This window comes from Oncorhynchus masou, chromosome 11, assembly GCF_036934945.1.
Source record: "Oncorhynchus masou masou isolate Uvic2021 chromosome 11, UVic_Omas_1.1, whole genome shotgun sequence".
Taxonomy (NCBI): domain Eukaryota; kingdom Metazoa; phylum Chordata; class Actinopteri; order Salmoniformes; family Salmonidae; genus Oncorhynchus; species Oncorhynchus masou.
Window position 1 is genome coordinate 4,065,888 of NC_088222.1, and position 21,156 is coordinate 4,087,043.

Below are 21,156 nucleotides of genomic sequence, written 5' to 3' on the forward strand. Positions count from 1 at the left end.
GTTCCCAGACACTTCCTCCTGTTCCCCTGTTCCCAGACACTTCCTCCTGTTCCCAGACACTTCCTCCCGTTCCCAGACACTTCCTCCCGTGCCCAGACACTTCCTCCCCAGTTCCTCCTGTTCCCAGACACTTCCTCCTGTTCCCAGACACTTCCTCCTGTTCCCAGACACTTCCTCCTGTTCCCAGACACTTCCTCCTGTTCCCAGACACTTCCTCCTGTTCCCAGACACTTCCTCCTATCACCAGACACTTCCTCCTGTTCCCAGACACTTCCTCCTGTTCCCAGACACTTCCTCCTGTTCCTCCTGTTCCCAGACACTTCCTCCCGTTCCCAGACACTTCCTCCCGTTCCCAGACACTTCCTCCCGTTCCCAGACACTTCCTCCCGTTCCCAGACACTTCCTCCCGTTCCCAGTCACTTCCTCCGGTTCCCAGACACTTCCTCCTGACACTTCCTCCGTGCCCAGACACTTCCTCCCGTTCCCAGACACTTCCTCCTGTTCCCAGACACTTCCTCCTGTTCCCAGACACTTCCTCCTGTTCCTTCCTCCTGTTCCCAGACACTTCCTCCTGTTCCTCCCGTTCCCAGACACTTCCTCCTGTTCCCAGACACTTCCTCCTGTTCCTCCTGTTCAGACACTTCCTCCTGTTCCCAGACACTTCCTCCTGTTCCCAGACACTTCCTCCTTGTTCCCAGTCACTTCCTCCTGTTCCCAGACACTTCCTCCTGTTCCCAGACACTTCCTCCTGTTCCCAGTTCCTCCTGTTCCCAGACACTTCCTCCTGTTCCCAGACACTTCCTCCTGTTCCCAGACACTTCCTCCTGTTCCCAGACACTTCCTCCTGTTCCCAGACACTTCCTCCTGTTCCCAGACACTTCCTCCCGTTCCCAGACACTTCCTCCCGTTCCCAGACACTTCCTCCCGTTCCCAGACACTTCCTCCCGTTCCCAGACACTTCCTCCTGTTCCCAGACACTTCCTCCCGTTCCTCCCGTTCCCAGACACTTCCTCCCGTTCCCAGACACTTCCTCCCGTGCCCAGACACTTCCTCCTGTTCCTCCTGTTCCCAGACACTTCCTCCCGTTCCCAGACACTTCCTCCCGTTCCCAGACACTTCCTCCCGTTCCCAGACACTTCCTCCTGTTCCCAGACACTTCCTCCCGTTCCCAGACACTTCCTCCTGTTCCCAGACACTTCCTCCTGTTCCCAGACACTTCCTCCTGTTCCCCTGTTCCCAGACACTTCCTCCTGTTCCCAGACACTTCCTCCCTGTTCCCAGACACTTCCTCCTGTTCCCAGACACTTCCTCCCGTTCCCAGACTCCCGTTCCCAGACACTTCCTCCTGTTCCCAGACACTTCCTCCTGTTCCCAGACACTTCCTCCTGTTCCCAGACACTTCCTCCTGTTCCCAGACACTTCCTCCTGTTCCTCCCGTTCCCAGACACTTCCTCCTGTTCCTCAGACACTTCCTCCTGTTCCCAGACACTTCCTCCTATCACCAGACACTTCCTCCTGTTCCCAGACACTTCCTCCTGTTCCCAGACACTTCCCCTCCTGTTCCTAGACACTTCCTCCCGTTCCCAGACACTTCCTCCCGTTCCCAGACACTTCCTCCCGTTCCCAGACACTTCCTCCCGTTCCCAGACACTTCCTCCCGTTCCCAGACACTTCCTCCCGTTCCCAGACACTTCCTCCCGTTCCCAGACACTTCCTCCCGTTCCCAGACACTTCCTCCCAGTTCCTCCCGTTCCCAGACACTTCCTCCCGTTCCCAGACACTTCTCCCGCCCCACTTCCTCCCGTTCCCAGACACTTCCTCCCGTTCCCAGTCACTTCTTCCCGTTCCCAGACACATCCTCCCGCTCCCAGACACTTCCTCCCGTTCCCAGTCACTTCCTCCCGTTCCCAGACACTTCCCCTCCCGTTCCCAGACACTTCCTCCTGTTCCCAGACACTTCCTCCCGTTCCCAGACACTTCCTCCCCAGACACTTCCTCCCTGTTCCTCCTGTTCCCAGACACTTCCTCCCGTTCCCAGACACTTCCTCCTGTTCCCAGACACTTCCTCTGTTCCCAGACACTTCCTCCTTCCCAGACACTTCCTCCTGTTCCCAGACACTTCCTCCCAGACACTTCCTCCCGTTCCCAGACACTTCCTCCCGTTCCCAGACACTTCCTCCCAGTTCCTCCTGTTCCCAGACACTTCCTCCTGTTCCCAGACACTTCCTCCTGTTCCCAGACACTTCCTCCCTCCCGTTCCTCCTGACACTTCCCAGACACTTCCTCCTGTTCCCAGACACTTCCTCCTGTTCCCAGACACTTCCTCCTGTTCCCAGACACTTCCTCCTGTTCCCAGACACTTCCTCCTCCCAGACACTTCCTCCCGTGCCCAGACACTTCCTCCTGTTCCCAGACACTTCCTCCTGTTCCCAGACACTTCCTCCTGTTCCCAGACACTTCCTCCTGTTCCCAGACACTTCCTCCTGTTCCCAGACACTTCCTCCTGTTCACCAGACACTTCCTCCCGTTCCCAGACACTTCCTCCCGTTCCCAGACACTTCCCAGACACTCCTCCTGTTCCCAGACACTTCCTCCTGTTCCCAGACACTTCCTCCTGTTCCCAGACACTTCCTCCCGTGCCCAGACACTTCCTCCCGTGCCCAGACACTTCCTCCCGTGCCCAGACACTTCCTCCTGTTCCTCCTGTTCCCAGACACTTCCTCCCGTTCCCAGACACTTCCTCCTGTTCCTCCTGTTCCCAGACACTTCCTCCCCAGACACTTCCTCCTGTTCCCAGACACTTCCTCCCTGTTCCCAGACACTTCCTCCTGTTCCCAGACACTTCTCCTGTTCCCAGACACTTCCTCCTGTTCCCAGACACTTCCTCCTGTTCCCAGACACTTCCTCCTGTTCCCAGACACTTCCTCCCGTGCCCAGACACTTCCTCCTGTTCCTCCTGTTCCCAGACACTTCCTCCCGTTCCCAGACACTTCCTCCTGTTCCCAGACACTTCCTCCTGTTCCCAGACACTTCCTCCTGTTCCCAGACACTTCCTCCTGTTCCCAGACACTTCCTCCTGTTCCTAGACACTTCCTCCTGTTCCCAGACACTTCCTCCCAGACACTTCCTCCTGTTCCCAGACACTTCCTCCTGTTCCCAGACACTTCCTCCTGACACTTCCTCCTGTTCCCAGACACTTCCTCCCGTTCCCAGACACTTCCTCCTGTTCCCAGACACTTCCTCCTGTTCCCAGACACTTCCTCCTGTTCCCAGACACTTCCTCCTGTTCCCAGACACTTCCTCCTGTTCCCAGACACTTCCTCCTGTTCCCAGACACTTCCTCAGTTCCCAGACACTTCCTCCTGTTCCCAGACACTTCCTCCTCCTCCTGTTCCCAGACACTTCCTCCTGTTCCCAGACACTTCCTCCCGTTCCCAGACACTTCCTCCCTGTTCCCAGACACTTCCTCCCGTTCCCAGACACTTCCTCCCGTTCCCAGACACTTCCCTCCCGTTCCAGACACTTCCTCCCGTGCCCCAGACAGACACTTCCTCCTGTTCCCAGACACTTCCTCCTGTTCCCAGACACTTCCTCCTGTTCCCAGACACTTCCTCCTGTTCCCAGACACTTCCTCCTTCCCAGTTCCTCCCGAGACACTTCCTCCTCCCAGTTCCTCCTGTTCCCAGACACTTCCTCCTGTTCCCAGACACTTCCTCCTGTTCCCAGACACTTCCTCCTGTTCCCAGACACTTCCTCCTGTTCCCAGACACTTCCTCCTATTCCCAGACACTTCCTCCCGTTCCCAGACACTTCCTCCTGTTCCCAGACACTTCCTCCGTTCCCAGACACTTCCTCCTGTTCCCAGACACTTCCTCCTGTTCCCAGACACTTCCTCCTGTTCCCAGACACTTCCTCCTGTTCCCAGACACTTCCTCCTGTTCCCAGACAATTCCTCCCGTTCCCAGACACTTCCTCCCGTTCCCAGACACTTCCTCCTGTTCCTCCTGTTCCCAGACACTTCCTCCCGTTCCCAGACACTTCCTCCCAGACACTTCCTCCTGTTCCCAGACACTTCCTCCTGTTCCCAGACACTTCCTCCTGTTCCCAGACACTTCCTCCTGTTCCCAGACACTTCCTCCTGTCCCAGACACTTCCTCCTGTTCCCAGACACTTCCTCCCGTTCCCAGACACTTCCTCCCGTTCCCAGACACTTCCTCCCGTTCCCAGACACTTCCTCCCGTTCCTCCTGTTCCCAGACACTTCTCCTGTTCCCAGACACTTCCTCCCGTTCCCAGACACTTCCTCCCGTTCCCAGACACTTCCTCCTGTTCCCAGACACTTCCTCCTGTTCCCAGACACTTCCTCCCCCGTGTTCCTCCTGTTCCCAGACACTTCCTCCTGTTCCCAGACACTTCCTCCTGTTCCCAGACACTTCCTCCCAGACACTTCCCAGACACTTCCTCCTGTTCCCAGACACTTCCTCCTGTTCCCAGACACTTCCTCCTGTTCCCCTCCCGTGCCCAGACACTTCCTCCTGTTCCCAGACACTTCCTCCTGTTCCCAGACACTTCCTCCCGTTCCCAGACACTTCCTCCCGTTCCCAGACACACTTCCCCCGCTCCCAGACACTTCCTCCTGTTCCCAGACACTTCCTCCTGTTCCCAGACACTTCCTCCTGTTCCCAGACACTTCCTCCTGTTCCCAGACACTTCCTCCTGTTCCCAGACACTTCCTCCTGTTCCCAGACACTTCCTCCTGTTCCCAGACACTTCCTCCTGTTCCCAGACACTTCCTCCTATTCCCAGACACTTCCTCCTGTTCCCCTGTTCCCAGACACTTCCTCCCTGTTCCCAGACACTTCCTCCTGTTCCTCCTGTTCCCAGACACTTCCTCCCTGTTCCCAGACACTTCCTCCCGTTCCCAGACACTTCCTCCCGTTCCACTTCCTCCCGTTCCCAGACACTTCCTCCCGTTCCCAGACACTTCCTCCTGTTCCCAGACACTTCCTCCTGTTCCCAGACACTTCCTCCCGTGCCCAGACACTTCCTCCAGTTCCCAGACACTTCCTCCACTCCTCCCGTTCCCAGACACTTCCTCCCGTTCCCAGACACTTCCTCCTGTTCGCTTCCTCCTGTTCCCAGACACTTCCTCCCCCAGACACTTCCCAGACACTTCCTGTTCCCACACTTCCCGTTCCCTGTTCCCAGACACTTCCTCCCGTTCCCAGACACTTCCTCCCGTTCCCAGACACTTCCTCCGCTCCCAGACACTTCCTCCCGTTCCCAGACACTTCCTCCTGTTCCCAGACACTTCCTCCCCCAGACACTTCCTCCTGTTCCCAGACACTTCCTCCTGTTCCCAGACACTTCCTCCCGTTCCCAGACACTTCCTCCTCTGTTCCTCAGTTCACTTCCTCCCGTTCCCAGACACTTCCTCCTGTTCCCAGACACTTCCTCCTGTTCCCAGACACTTCCTCCTGTTCCCAGACACTTCCTCCTTCCCAGACACTTCCTCCTGTTCCCAGACACTTCCTCCCGTTCCCAGAGTCAGACACTTCCTCCCGTTCCCAGACACTTCCTCCCGTTCCCAGACACTTCCTCCCTGTTCCCAGACACTTCCTCCTGTTCCCAGACACTTCCTCCTGTTCCCAGACACTTCCTCCCGTTCCCAGACACTTCCTCCTGTTCCCAGACACTTCCTCCTGTTTCCCAGACACTTCCTCCTGTTCCCAGACACTTCCTCCTGTTCCCAGACACTTCCTCCTGTTCCCAGACACTTCCTCCTGTTCCTCCTGTTCCCAGACACTTCCTCCTGTTCCCAGACACTTCCTCCTGTTCCCAGACACTTCCTCCTGTTCCCAGACACTTCCTCCCGTGTTCCTCCTGTTCCCAGACACTTCCTCCTGTTCCCAGACACTTCCTCCTGACCTTCCTCCCGTTCCCAGACACTTCCTCCTGTTCCCAGACACTTCCTCCTCCTGTTCCCAGACACTCCTGTTCCCAGACACTTCCTCCTGTTCCCAGACACTTCCTCCCGTGCCCAGACACTTCCTCCTGTTCCCAGACACTTCCTCCTGTTCCCAGACACTTCCTCCCGTTCCCAGACACTTCCTCCTGTTCCCCCGTTCCCAGACACTTCCTCCCGTTCCCAGACACTTCCTCCTGTTCCCAGACACTTCCTCCTGTTCCCAGTCACTTCCACTGCGTCTCAGTCACCCTCCCGACACTTCCTCCCGTTCCCCAGACACTTCCTCCCGTTCCCAGACACTTCCTCCCGTTCCCAGACACTTCCTCCCGTTCCCAGACACTTCCTCCCGTTCCCAGACACTTCCTCCCGTTCCCAGACACTTCCTCCCGTTCCTTCCGTTCAGACACTTCCTCCTGTTCCCAGACACTTCCTCCTGTTCCCAGACACTTCCTCCCGTGCCCAGACACTTCCTCCTCCTTCCTCCCGTCCCAGTTCCCAGACACTTCCTCCCGTTCCCAGACACTTCCTCCCGCTGCCCAGACACTTCCTCCTGTTCCCAGACACTTCCTCCTGTTCCCAGACACTTCCTCCTGTTCCCAGACACTTCCTCCTGTTCCCAGACACTTCCTCCTGTTCCCAGACACTTCCTCCCGTTCCCAGACACTTCCTCCTGTTCCCAGACACTTCCTCCTGTTCCCAGACACTTCCTCCTGTTCCCAGACACTTCCTCCTGTTCCCAGACACTTCCTCCTGTTCCCAGACACACTTCCTCCTGTTCCCAGACACTTCCTCCTGTTCCCAGACACTTCCTCCTCCTGTTCCCAGACACTTCCTCCCCCTCCTGTTCCCAGACACTTCCTCCTGTTCCCAGACACTTCCTCCTGTTCCCAGACACTTCCTCCTCCTCCTGTTCCCAGACACTTCCTCCCCGTTCCCAGACACTTCCTCCCGTTCCCAGACACTTCCTCCTGTTCCCAGACACTTCCTCCTGTTCCCAGACACTTCCTCCTGTTCCCAGACACTTCCTCCTTGTTCCCAGACACTTCCTCCCGTTCCCAGACACTTCCTCCCGTTCCCAGACACTTCCTCCCGTTCCCAGACACTTCCTCCCGTTCCCAGACACTTCCTCCTGTTCCCAGACACTTCCTCCTGTTCCCAGACACTTCCTCCTGTTCCCAGACACTTCCTCCTGTTCCCAGACACCAGACACTTCCTCCTGTTCCTCCTGTTCCCAGACACTTCCTCCCCGTTCCCAGACACTTCCTCCTGTTCCCAGACACTCCTGTTCCCAGACACTTCCTCCTGTTCCCAGACACTTCCTCCTGTTCCCAGACACTTCCTCCCCGTTCCCAGACACTTCCTCCTGTTCCCAGACACTTCCTCCCGTGCCCAGACACTTCCTCCCGTTCCCAGACACTTCCTCCTGTTCCCAGACACTTCCTCCTGTTCCCAGACACTTCCTCCTGTTCCCAGACACTTCCTCCTGTTCCCAGACACTTCCTCCTGTTCCCAGACACTTCCTCCTGTTCCCAGACACTTCCTCCTGTTCCCAGACACTTCCTCCTGTTCCCAGACACTTCCTCCTGTTCCCAGACACTTCCTCCTGTTCCCAGACACTTCCTCCTGTTCCCAGACACTTCCTCCCGTTCCCAGACACTTCCTCCTGTTCACTTCAGACACTTCCTCCTGTTCCCAGACACTTCCTCCTGTTCCCAGACACTTCCTCCTGTTCCCAGACACTTCCTCCTGTTCCCAGTTCCTCCCGTGCCCAGACACTTCCTCCTGTTCCTCCTGTTCCCAGACACTTCCTCCCGTTCCCAGACACTTCCTCCTGTTCCCAGACACTTCCTCCCAGACACTGTTCCCAGACACTTCCTCCTGTTCCTAGACACTTCCTCCTGTTCCCAGACACCAGACACTTCCTCCCGTTCCCAGACACTTCCCTGTTCCCAGACACTTCCTCCTGTTCCCAGACACTTCCTCCTGTTCCCAGACACTCCTGTTCCCTGTGACACCTCCTCCTTCCCAGACACTTCCTCCTGTTCCCAGACACTTCCTCCCTGTTCCCAGACACTTCCTCCTGTTCCCAGTTCCCGTTCCCAGACACTTCCTCCTGTTCCCAGACACTTCCTCCTGTTCCCAGACACTTCCTCCTGTTCCCAGACACTTCCTCCTGTTCCCAGACACTTCCTCCCGTTCCCAGACACTTCCTCCTGTTCCCAGACACTTCCTCCCGTTCCCAGACACTTCCTCCTGTTCCCAGACACTTCCTCCTGTTCCCAGACACTTCCTCCTGTTCCCAGACACTTCCTCCTGTTCCCAGACACTTCCTCCTGTTCCCAGACACTTCCTCCTGTTCCCAGACACTTCCTCCTGTTCCTCCTGTTCCCAGACACTTCCTCCCGTTCCCAGACACTTCCTCCTGTTCCCAGACACTTCCTCCTGTTCCCAGACACTTCCTCCCCAGACACTTCCTCCTGTTCCCAGACACTTCCTCCTGTTCCCAGACACTTCCTCCTGTTCCCAGACACTTCCTCCTGCCCAGACACTTCCTCCTGTTCCCAGACACTTCCTCCCGTTCCCAGACACTTCCTCCCGTTCCCAGACACTTCCTCCCCGTTCCCAGACACTTCCTCCTGTTCCCAGACACTTCCTCCTGTTCCCAGACACTTCCTCCCTGTTCCCAGACACTTCCTCCCCCAGACAGTTCTCGTTCCCAGACACTTCCTCCCGTTCCTCCGTTCCCAGACACTTCCTCCCGTTCCCAGACACTTCCTCCTGTTCCCAGACACTTCCTCCTGTTCCCAGACACTTCCTCCCGTTCCCAGACACTTCCTCCTGTTCCCAGACACTTCCTCCTGTTCCCAGACACTTCCTCCTGTTCCCAGACACTTCCTCCCATTCCCAGACACTTCCTCCCGTTCCCAGACACTTCCTCCCGTTCCCAGACACTTCCTCCCGTTCCCAGACACTTCCTCCCATTCCCAGACACTTCCTCCTGTTCCCAGACACTTCCTCCTGTTCCCAGACACTTCCTCCTGTTCCCAGACACTTCCTCCCGTTCCCAGACACTTCCTCCCGTTCCCAGACACTTCCTCCCGCCTCCCAGACACTTCCTCCCGTTCCCAGACACTTCCTCCCGTTCCCAGACACTTCCTCCCGTTCCCAGACACTTCCTCCTTCCCAGACACTTCCTCCTGTTCCCAGACACTTCCTCCTGTTCCCAGACACTTCCTCCTGTTCCCAGACACTTCCTCCTGTTCCCAGACACTTCCTCCTGTTCCCAGACACTTCCTCCTGTTCCCAGACACTTCCTCCTGTTCCCAGACACTTCCTCCTGTTCCCAGACACTTCCTCCTGTTCCCAGACACTTCCTCCTGTTCCCAGACACTTCCTCCCGTTCCCAGACACTTCCTCCTCCCAGTTCCTCCTGTTCCCAGACACTTCCTCCTGTTCCCAGACACTTCCTCCTGTTCCCAGACACTTCCTCCCGTGCCCAGACACTTCCTCCTGTTCTCCTGTTCCCAGACACTTCCTCCCGTTCCCAGACACTTCCTCCTGTTCCCAGACACTTCCTCCTGTTCCCAGACACTTCCTCCCGTTCCCAGACACTTCCTCCCGTTCCCAGACACTTCCTCCCGTTCCCAGACACTTCCTCCCGTTCCCAGACACTTCCTCCTGTTCCCAGACACTTCCTCCCGTTCCCAGACACTTCCTCCCGTTCCCAGACACTTCCTCCCGTTCCCAGACACTTCTACCCGTTCCCAGACACTTCCTCCCGTTCCCAGTCACTTCCTCCTGTTCCCAGACACTTCCTCCTGTTCCCAGACACTTCCTCCTGTTCCCAGACACTTCCTCCTGTTCCTCCTGTTCCCAGACACTTCCTCCCGTGCCCAGACACTTCCTCCTGTTCCTCCTGTTCCCAGACACTTCCTCCCGTTCCCAGACACTTCCTCCTGTTCCCAGACACTTCCTCCTGTTCCCAGACACTTCCTCCTGTTCCCAGACACTTCCTCCTATCACCAGACACTTCCTCCCGTTCCCAGACACTTCCTCCCGTTCCCAGACACTTCCTCCCGTTCCCAGACACTTCCTCCCGTTCCCAGACACTTCCTCCCGTTCCCAGACACTTCCTCCCGTTCCAGACACTTCCTCCCGTTCCCAGACACTTCCTCCCGTTCCCAGACACTTCCTCCTGTTCCCAGACACTTCCTCCTGTTCCCAGACACTTCCTCCTGTGTGCCCAGACACTTCCTCCTGTTCCTCCTGTTCCCAGACACTTCCTCCTGTTCCCAGACACTTCCTCCTGTTCCCAGACACTTCCTCCTGTTCCCAGACACTTCCTCCTGTTCCCAGACACTTCCTCCTGTTCCCAGACACTTCCTCCTGTTCCCAGACACTTCCTCCTGTTCCCAGACACTTCCTCCTGTTCCCAGACACTTCCTCCTGTTCCCAGACACTTCCTCCTGTTCCCAGTCACTTCCTCCTGTTCCCAGACAGTTCCTCCCGTGCCCAGACACTTCCTCCTGTTCCTCCTGTTCCCAGACACTTCCTCCCGTTCCCAGACACTTCCTCCTGTTCCCAGACACTTCCTCCTGTTCCCAGACACTTCCTCCTGTTCCCAGACACTTCCTCCTGTTCCCAGACACTTCCTCCTATCACCAGACACTTCCTCCCGTTCCCAGACACTTCCTCCCGTTCCCAGACACTTCCTCCTGTTCCCAGACACTTCCTCCTGTTCCCAGACACTTCCTCCCGTTCCCAGACACTTCCTCCCGTTCCCAGACACTTCCTCCTGTTCCCAGACACTTCCTCCCAGACACTTCCTCCCGTTCCCAGACACTTCCTCCCGTTCCCAGACACTTCCTCCCGTTCCCAGACACTTCCTCCCGTTCCCAGACACTTCCTCCTGTTCCCAGACACTTCCTCCTGTTCCCAGACACTTCCTCCCATTCCCAGACACTTCCTCCCGTTCCCAGACACTTCCTCCCGTTCCCAGACACTTCCTCCCGTTCCCAGACACTTCCTCCCGTTCCCAGACACTTCCTCCCGTTCCCAGACACTTCCTCCCGTTCCCAGACACTTCCTCCTGTTCCCAGACACTTCCTCCCGTTCCCAGACACTTCCTCCTGTTCCCAGACACTTCCTCCCGTGCCCAGACACTTCCTCCTGTTCCTCCTGTTCCCAGACACTTCCTCCTGTTCCCAGACACTTCCTCCTGTTCCCAGACACTTCCTCCTGTTCCCAGACACTTCCTCCTGTTCCCAGACACTTCCTCCTGTTCCCAGACACTTCCTCCTGTTCCCAGACACTTCCTCCTGTTCCCAGACACTTCCTCCTGTTCCCAGACACTTCCTCCTGTTCCCAGACACTTCCTCCCGTGCCCAGACACTTCCTCCTGTTCCTCCTGTTCCCAGACACTTCCTCCCGTTCCCAGACACTTCCTCCCGTTCCCAGACACTTCCTCCCGTTCCCAGACACTTCCTCCCGTTCCCAGACACTTCCTCCCGTTCCCAGACACTTCCTCCCGTTCCCAGACACTTCCTCCCGTTCCCAGACACTTCCTCCTGTTCCCAGACACTTCCTCCTGTTCCTCAGACACTTCCTCCCGTTCCCAGACACTTCCTCCCGTTCCCAGACACTTCCTCCCGTTCCCAGACACTTCCTCCCGTTCCCAGTCACTTCCTCCTGTTCCCAGACACTTCCTCCTGTTCCCAGACACTTCCTCCTGTTCCCAGACACTTCCTCCTGTTCCTCCTGTTCCCAGACACTTCCTCCCGTGCCCAGACACTTCCTCCTGTTCCTCCTGTTCCCAGACACTTCCTCCCGTTCCCAGACACTTCCTCCTGTTCCCAGACACTTCCTCCTGTTCCCAGACACTTCCTCCTGTTCCCAGACACTTCCTCCTATCACCAGACACTTCCTCCCGTTCCCAGACACTTCCTCCCGTTCCCAGACACTTCCTCCCGTTCCCAGACACTTCCTCCCGTTCCCAGACACTTCCTCCCGTTCCCAGACACTTCCTCCCGTTCCAGACACTTCCTCCCGTTCCCAGACACTTCCTCCCGTTCCCAGACACTTCCTCCTGTTCCCAGACACTTCCTCCTGTTCCCAGACACTTCCTCCTGTGCCCAGACACTTCCTCCTGTTCCTCCTGTTCCCAGACACTTCCTCCTGTTCCCAGACACTTCCTCCTGTTCCCAGACACTTCCTCCTGTTCCCAGACACTTCCTCCTGTTCCCAGACACTTCCTCCCAGTTCCCAGACACTTCCTCCTGTTCCCAGACACTTCCTCCTGTTCCCAGACACTTCCTCCTGTTCCCAGACACTTCCTCCTGTTCCCAGACACTTCCTCCCGTGCCCAGACACTTCCTCCTGTTCCTCCTGTTCCCAGACACTTCCTCCTGTTCCCAGACACTTCCTCCCGTTCCCAGACACTTCCTCCCGTTCCTCCTGTTCCCAGACACTTCCTCCCGTGCCCAGACGCTTCCTCCTGTTCCCAGACACTTCCTCCCGTTCCCAGACACTTCCTCCCGTTCCCAGACACTTCCTCCTGTTCCCAGACACTTCCTCCTGTTCCCAGACACTTCCTCCTGTTCCCAGACACTTCCTCCTGTTCCTCCTGTTCCCAGACACTTCCTCCCGTGCCCAGACGCCCAGACACTTCCTCCTGTTCCCAGACACTTCCTCCCGACACTTCCCAGACACTTCCTCCTGTTCCCAGACACTTCCTCCTGTTCCCAGACACTTCCTCCTGTTCCCAGACACTTCCTCCTGTTCCCAGACACTTCCTCCTGTTCCCAGACACTTCCTCCTGTTCCTCCTGTTCCCAGACACTTCCTCCTGTTCCCAGACACTTCCTCCTGTTCCCAGACACTTCCTCCTGTTCCTCCCGTGCCCAGACACTTCCTCCCGTTCCCAGACACTTCCTCCTGTTCCTCCTGTTCCCAGACACTTCCTCCTGTTCCTCCTGTTCCCAGTCACTTCCTCCCGTGCCCAGACGCTTCCTCCCGTTCCCAGACACTTCCTCCTGTTCCTCCTGTTCCCAGACACTTCCTCCCGTGCCCAGACGCTTCCTCCTGTTCCCAGACACTTCCTCCCGTTCCCAGACACTTCCTCCTGTTCCCAGACACTTCCTCCTGTTCCCAGACACTTCCTCCTGTTCCCAGACACTTCCTCCTGTTCCCAGACACTTCCTCCTGTTCCCAGACACTTCCTCCTGTTCCTCCTGTTCCCAGACACTTCCTCCTGTTCCCAGACACTTCCTCCTGTTCCCAGACACTTCCTCCTGTTCCTCCCGTGCCCAGACACTTCCTCCCGTTCCCAGACACTTCCTCCTGTTCCTCCTGTTCCCAGACACTTCCTCCTGTTCCTCCTGTTCCCAGTCACTTCCTCCCGTGCCCAGACGCTTCCTCCCGTTCCCAGACACTTCCTCCTGTTCCCAGACACTTCCTCCCGTGCCCAGACACTTCCTCCTGTTCCTCCTGTTCCCAGACACTTCCTCCCGTGCCCAGACACTTCCTCCTGTTCCCAGACACTTCCTCCTGTTCCCAGACACTTCCTCCTGTTCCCAGACACTTCCTCCTGTTCCCAGACACTTCCTCCTGTTCCCAGACACTTCCTCCTGTTTCCAGACACTTCCTCCTGTTCCCAGACACTTCCTCCTGTTCCCAGACACTTCCTCCTGTTCCCGTTCCCAGACACTTCCTCCCGTGCCCAGACACTTCCTCCTGTTCCTCCTGTTCCCAGACACTTCCTCCTGTTCCCAGACACTTCCTCCTGTTCCCAGACACTTCCTCCTGTTCCCAGTCACTTCCTCCTGTTCCCAGACACTTCCTCCTGTTCCCAGACACTTCCTCCCGTTCCCAGACACTTCCTCCTGTTCCCAGACACTTCCTCCCGTTCCCAGTCACTTCCTCCTGTTCCCAGACACTTCCTCCTGTTCCCAGACACTTCCTCCTGTTCCCAGACACTTCCTCCTGTTCCCAGACACTTCCTCCTGTTCCCAGACACTTCCTCCTGTTCCCAGACACTTCCTCCCGTTCCTCCTGTTCCCAGACACTTCCTCCCGTGCCCAGACACTTCCTCCTGTTCCCAGACACTTCCTCCTGTTCCCAGTCACTTCCTCCCGTTCCCAGACACTTCCTCCCGTTCCCAGACACTTCCTCCCGTGCCCAGACACTTCCTCCCGTGCCCAGACACTTCCTCCCGTTCCCAGACACTTCCTCCCGTGCCCAGACACTTCCTCCCGTTCCCAGACACTTCCTCCCGTTCCCAGACACTTCCTCCTGTTCCCAGACACTTCCTCCCGTGCCCAGACACTTCCTCCTGTTCCCAGACACTTCCTCCTGTTCCCAGACACTTCCTCCCGTGCCCAGACACTTCCTCCCGTGCCCAGACACTTCCTCCCGTGCCCAGACACTTCCTCCCGTGCCCAGACACTTCCTCCCGTGCCAAATAGTCTGGGGATGAGGTTGGAGTTTAACTGGTGGAACCCATATCTGTGTCCCAAATGAGTTGTTTATTTTTTTATTTAACCTTTTTATTTAACTAGGCAAGTCAGTTAAGAACACATTCTTATTTACAATGACTGCCTACCGGGGCCAAACCCGGAAGTGTGCACCGCCCAATGGGACTCCCAATCACAGTCCCTGGATTCGAACCAGGGACTGTAGTGACGCCTCTTGCACTGAGATGCAGCGCCTTAGACCGCAGCGCCCACTGAGCAAATGGCACCCTATTTCCTGTATAGTGCACTACTTTTTGTTTTAAAAAAAATAGGAAAGCACAATATAGGTATTAGGGTCCCATTTGGGATGCATTCTATGTTGTGCCAACTAGTGTTGGGCTCTTCCTCCTTCCCTACTTACTTATGTAACACAGTGTGGGTGTTGACATCTCTGAGTAGTGGGCAAAGGGTTCCATAGGGCTCTGGTCTAAAGTAGTGCACTATATATAGGGAATAGGGTTCCATAGGGCTCTGGTCTAAAGTAGTGCACTATATATAGGGAATAGGGTTCCATAGTGCTCTGGTCTAAAGTAGTGCACTATATATAGGGAATAGGGTTCCATAGGGCCCTGGTCTAAAGTAGTGCACTATATAGGGAATAGGGTTCCATAGGGCTCTGGTCTAAAGTAGTGCACTATATAGGGAATAGGGTTCCATAGGCTCTGGTCTAAAGTAGCACATAGGGAATAGGTTCCATAGGTCTGGTGTAAAGCAGTGCACTATATAGGGGATAGTGTTCCATAGGGCTCTGGTCTAAAGTAGTGCACTATATAGGGAACAGGGTTCTATTTGGGATGCACAGTTACACATTTGGATTCTCTGTATAATGTTGTTTCTACCATGGTGAAACTGTACTTCCTCCCTCATTGATTGTTCATGACCCTTCAGCAGGAAGGAACTATTCTCATGCGTTTTATGTTTATGTTCTAAAACCAGTTGGAATAAAGAAATACAATACTTGTTTCATCGTCTTCATCTTCATCATGTTGCTTTGGAGACACCAGATATAAACCTTCCTGCTCTCTGCCTGTGTCCCAAGTGGAACCCTGTCCCCTATATAGTGCACTACTTTAGATCAGAGCCCTATGGAACCCTATTCCCTATATAGTGCACTACTTTAGACCAGAGCCCTATGGAAACCTATTCCCTATATAGTGCACTACTTTAGACCAGAGCCCTATGGAAACCTATTCCCTATATAGTCCACTACTTTAGACCAGAGCCCTATTGAACCCTATTCCCTATATAGTGCACTACTTTAGACCAGAGCCCTATAGAACCCTATTCCCTATATAGTGCACTACTTTAGACCAGAGCCCTATGGAACCCTATTCCCTATATAGTGCACTACTTTAGACCAGGGTTCATAGGTGGGTCTGTACCAGCTTGATGAAACCCCCTACCCGGAAAGAGGGAACAATTCTCTCGGAACCAAACAGAAGCAAACAAGACCAAATGAGGAGGGACCGACCTGAATTTGCCCAGTAAGATGCTCTCGTTTTCATTGCAAACAGTTTTCTATTGAAGAATGTTTAGCTACGGTGTGCACTAATGAATACACCCCTTTTGGTTTACTCTGAACTAGTCAACCGACCAGTCCTTCAACCTTTCTCTGAACTAGTCAACCGACCAGTCCTTCAACCTGTCTGAACTAGTCAACCGACCAGTCCTTCAACCTGTCTGAACTAGTCAACCAACCAGTCCTTCAACCTGTCTCTGAACTAGTCAACCGACCAGTCCTTCAACCTGTCTCTGAACTAGTCAACCAACCAGTCCTTCAACCTGTCTCTGAACTAGTCAACCGACCAGTCCTTCAACCTGTCTCTGAACTAGTCAACCAACCAGTCCTTCAACCTGTCTCTGAACTAGTCAACCGACCAGTCCTTCAACCTGTCTCTGAACTAGTCAACCGACCAGTCCTTCAACCTGTCTCTGAACTAGTCAACCGACCAGTCCTTCAACCTGTCTGAACTAGTCAACTGACCAGTCCTTCAACCTGTCTCTGAACTAGTCAACCGACCAGTCCTTCAACCTGTCTCTGAACTAGTCAACCGACCAGTCCTTCAACCTGTCTGAACTAGTCAACCGACCAGTCCTTCAACCTGTCTCTGAACTAGTCAACCGACCAGTCCTTCCGACCAGACCAGAATAGATGGTTTTCTCTTCTTCAAGCAGCTGGACAGTTTTGTCTATGGTCTCATGACTATTGTCAAGCACCCCATGTGGATGGGCTAAGTACCCCCAGGAATCCCTGATTGGGTCCTACTGTTTTAGAGTGGGTCAGATCTGGTGTGGCTGTGGTGTGGCTTTACCCACAATCAGATCCAATGACGCCTATGATTATGTGGGCTTCCTAGTTGTTCTCTCTCCCTACTGTCCTCCTGTTGTTCTCTCTCTCTCTCTACTGTCCTCCTGTTGTTCTCTCTCTCTACTGTCCTCCTGTTGTTCTCTCTCTCTCTCTACTGTCCTCCTGTTGTTCTCTCTCTCTACTGTCCTCCTGTTGTTCTCTCTCCCTACTGTCCTCCTGTTGTTCTCTCTCTCTACTGTCCTCCTGTTTCTCTCTCTCTACTGTCCTCCTGTTGTTCTCTCTCTCTACTGTCCTCCTGTTGTTCTCTCTCTACTGTCCTCCTGTTGTTCTCTCTCTCTCTACTGTCCTCCTGTTGTTCTCTCTCTCTCTACTGTCCTCCTGTTGTTCTCTCTCTCTACTGTCCTCCTGTTGTTCTCTCTCTCTACTGTCCTCCTGTTGTTCTCTCTCTCTCTACTGTCCTCCTGTTGTTCTCTCTCTCTACTGTCCTCCTGTTGTTCTCTCTCTCTCTACTGTCCTCCTGTTGTTCTCTCTCTCTCTCTACTGTCCTCCTGTTGTTCTCTCTCTCTCTACTGTCCTCCTGTTGTTCTCTCTCTACTGTCCTCCTGTTGTACTCTCCTCTCTCTCTCTCTACTGTCCTCCTGTTGTTCTCTCTTCTCTACTGTCCTCCTGTTGTACTCTCTCTCTCTCTCTCTCTACTGTCCTCCTGTTGTTCTCTCTCTCTCTACCGTCCTCCTGTTGTTCTCTCTCTCTCTTTCTCTACTGTCCTCCTGTTGTTCTCTCTCTCTCTCTCTACTGTCCTCCTGTTGTTCTCTCTCTCTCTTTCTCTACTGTCCTCCTGTTGTTCTCTCTCTCTCTCTCTCTCTCTCTACTGTCCTCCTGTTGTTCTCTCTCTCTCTCTCTTTCTCTACTGTCCTCCTGTTGTTCTCTCTCTCTCTCTACTGTCCTCCTGTTGTTCTCTCTCTCTCTCTACTGTCCTCCTGTTGTTCTCTCTCTCTACTGTCCTCCTGTTGTTCTCTCTCTCTACTGTCCTCCTGTTGTTCTCTCTCTCTCTCTCTACTGTCCTCCTGTTGTTCTCTCTCTCTCTCTACTGTCCTCCTGTTGTTCTCTCTCTCTACTGTCCTCCTGTTGTTCTCTCTCTCTACTGTCCTCCTGTTGTTCTCTCTCTCTACTGTCCTCCTGTTGTTCTCTCTCTCTCTCTCTACTGTCCTCCTGTTGTTCTCTCTCTCTCTCTCTACTGTCCTCCTGTTGTTCTCTCTCTCTCTCTACTGTCCTCCTGTTGTTCTCTCTCTCTCTCTACTGTCCTCCTGTTGTTCTCTCTCTCTCTCTCTCTACTGTCCTCCTGTTGTTCTCTCTCTCTCTCTCTACTGTCCTCCTGTTGTTCTCTCTCTCTATTGTCCTCCTGTTGTTCTCTCTCTCTCTACTGTCCTCCTGTTGTTCTCTCTCTACTGTCCTCCTGTTGTTCTCTCTCTCTCTCTCTACTGTCCTCCTGTTGTTCTCTCTCTCTCTCTCTACTGTCCTCCTGTTGTTCTCTCTCTCTCTCTACTGTCCTCCTGTTGTTCTCTCTCTCTCTCTCTACTGTCCTCCTGTTGTTCTCTCTCTCTCTCTCTACTGTCCTCCTGTTCTCTCTCCCTACTGTCCTCCTGTTGTTCTCTCTCTCTCTCTACTGTCCTCCTGTTGTTCTCTCTCTCTACTGTCCTCCTGTTGTTCTCTCTCTCTCTACTGTCCTCCTGTTGTTCTCTCTCTCTACTGTCCTCCTGTTGTTCTCTCTCTCTACTGTCCTCCTGTTGTTCTCTCTCTCTCTCTCTCTACTGTCCTCCTGTTGTTCTCTCTCTCTCTCTCTCTACTGTCCTCCTGTTGTTCTCTCTCTCTCTCTACTGTCCTCCTGTTGTTCTCTCTCTCTCTCTCTCTACTGTCCTCCTGTTGTTCTCTCTCTCTCTACTGTCCTCCTGTTGTTCTCTCTCTCTACTGTCCTCCTGTTGTTCTCTCTCTCTCTACTGTCCTCCTGTTGTCTCTCTCTCTCTACTGTCCTCCTGTTGTTCTCTCTCTCTCTCTACTGTCCTCCTGTTGTTCTCTCTCTCTCTCTCTACTGTCCTCCTGTTGTTCTCTCTCTCTCTCTCTCTACTGTCCTCCTGTTGTTCTCTCTCTCTCTCTCTACTGTCCTCCTGTTGCTCTCTCTCTCTCTCTCTACTGTCCTCCTGTTGTTCTCTCTCTCTCTCTCTACTGTCCTCCTGTTGTTCTCTCTCTCTCTACTGTCCTCCTGTTGTTCTCTCTCTCTCTCTACTGTCCTCCTGTTGTTCTCTCTCTCTCTCTCTACTGTCCTCCTGTTGTTCTCTCTCTCTCTCTACTGTCCTCCTGTTGTTCTCTCTCTCTCTCTACTGTCCTCCTGTTGTTCTCTCTCTCTCTCTACTGTCCTCCTGTTGTTCTCTCTCTCTCTCTCTACTGTCCTCCTGTTTCTCTCTCTCTCTCTCTCTACTGTCCTCCTGTTTCTCTCTCTCTCTCTCTACTGTCCTCCTGTTTCTCTCTCTCTCTCTCTACTGTCCTCCTGTTTCTCTCTCTCTCTCTCTCTCTACTGTCCTCCTGTTGTTCTCTCTCTCTCTCTACTGTCCTCCTGTTGTTCTCTCTCTACTGTCCTCCTGTTGTTCTCTCTCTCTACTGTCCTCCTGTTGTTCTCTCTACTGTCCTCCTGTTGTTCTCTCTCTCTCTCTCTCTACTGTCCTCCTGTTGTTCTCTCTCTCTCTCTCTCTCTCTACTGTCCTCCTGTTGTTCTCTCTCTCTCTACTGTCCTCCTGTTGTTCTCTCTCTCTCTACTGTCCTCCTGTTGTTCTCTCTCTCTCTGTCTCCTGTTGTTCTACTGTCCTCCTGTTGTTCTCTCTCTCTCTCTCTCTACTGTCCTCCTGTTGTTCTCTCTCTCTCTACTGTCCTCCTGTTGTTCTCTCTCTCTCTCTACTGTCCTCCTGTTGTTCTCTCTCTCTCTCTACTGTCCTCCTGTTGTTCTCTCTCTCTCTACTGTCCTCCTGTTGTTCTCTCTCTCTCTCTCTCTCTACTGTCCTCCTGTTGTTCTCTCTCTCTCTCTCTACTGTCCTCCTGTTGTTCTCTCTCTCTCTCTACTGTCCTCCTGTTGTTCTCTCTCTCTCTCTACTGTCCTCCTGTTGTTCTCTCTCTCTCTACTGTCCTCCTGTTGTTCTCTCTCTCTCTCTCTACTGTCCTCCTGTTGTTCTCTCTCTACTGTCCTCCTGTTGTTCTCTCTCTCTCTCTACTGTCCTCCTGTTGTTCTCTCTCTCTCTCTACTGTCCTCCTGTTGTTCTCTCTCTCTCTCTACTGTCCTGTTGTTCTCTCTCTCTCTACTGTCCTCCTGTTGTTCTCTCTCTCTCTACTGTCCTCCTGTTGTTCTCTCTCTCTCTACTGTCCTCCTGTTGTTCTCTCTCTCTCTCTCTACTGTCCTCCTGTTGTTCTCTCTCTCTCTACTGTCCTCCTGTTGTTCTCTCTCTCTACTGTCCTCCTGTTGTTCTCTCTCTCTCTCTCTACTGTCCTCCTGTTGTTCTCTCTCTCTCTCTCTACTGTCCTCCTGTTGTTCTCTCTCTCTACTGTCCTCCTGTTGTTCTCTCTCTCTCTCTCTCTACTGTCCTCCTGTTGTTCTCTCTCTCTCTCTCTCTACTGTCCTCCTGTGTTTCTCTTTCTCTCTCTACTGTCCTCCTGTTGTTCTCTCTCTCTCTCTCTCTCTCTCTCTACTGTCCTCCTGTTGTTCTCTCTCTCTCTCCTGTCCTCCTGTTGTTCTCTCTCTCTACTGTCCTCCTGTTGTTCTCTCTCTCTACTGTCCTCCTCTTGTTCTCTCTCTCTCTACTGTCCTCCTGTTGTTCTCTCTCTCTACTGTCCTCCTGTTTCTCTCTCTCTCTACTGTCCTCCTGTTGTTCTCTCTCTCTCTACTGTCCTCCTGTTGTTCTCTCTCTCTCTACTGTCCTCCTGTTGTTCTCTCTCTCTCTACTGTCCTCCTGTTGTTCTCTCTCTACTGTCCTCCTGTTGTTCTCTCTCTCTACTGTCCTCCTGTTGTTCTCTCTCTCTACTGTCCTCCTGTTGTTCTCTCTCTCTACTGTCCTCCTGTTGTTCTCTCTCTCTACTGTCCTCCTGTTGTTCTCTCTCTCTACTGTCCTCCTGTTGTTCTCTCTCTCCCTACTGTCCTCCTGTTGTTCTCTCTCTCTACTGTCCTCCTGTTGTTCTCTCTCTCTACTGTCCTCCTGTTGTTCTCTCTCTCTACTGTCCTCCTGTTGTTCTCTCTCTCTACTGTCCTCCTGTTGTACTCTCTCTCTCTCTACTGTCCTCCTGTTGTACTCTCTCTCTTTCGTCCTCCTGTTGTTCTCTCTCTTTCTACTGTTCT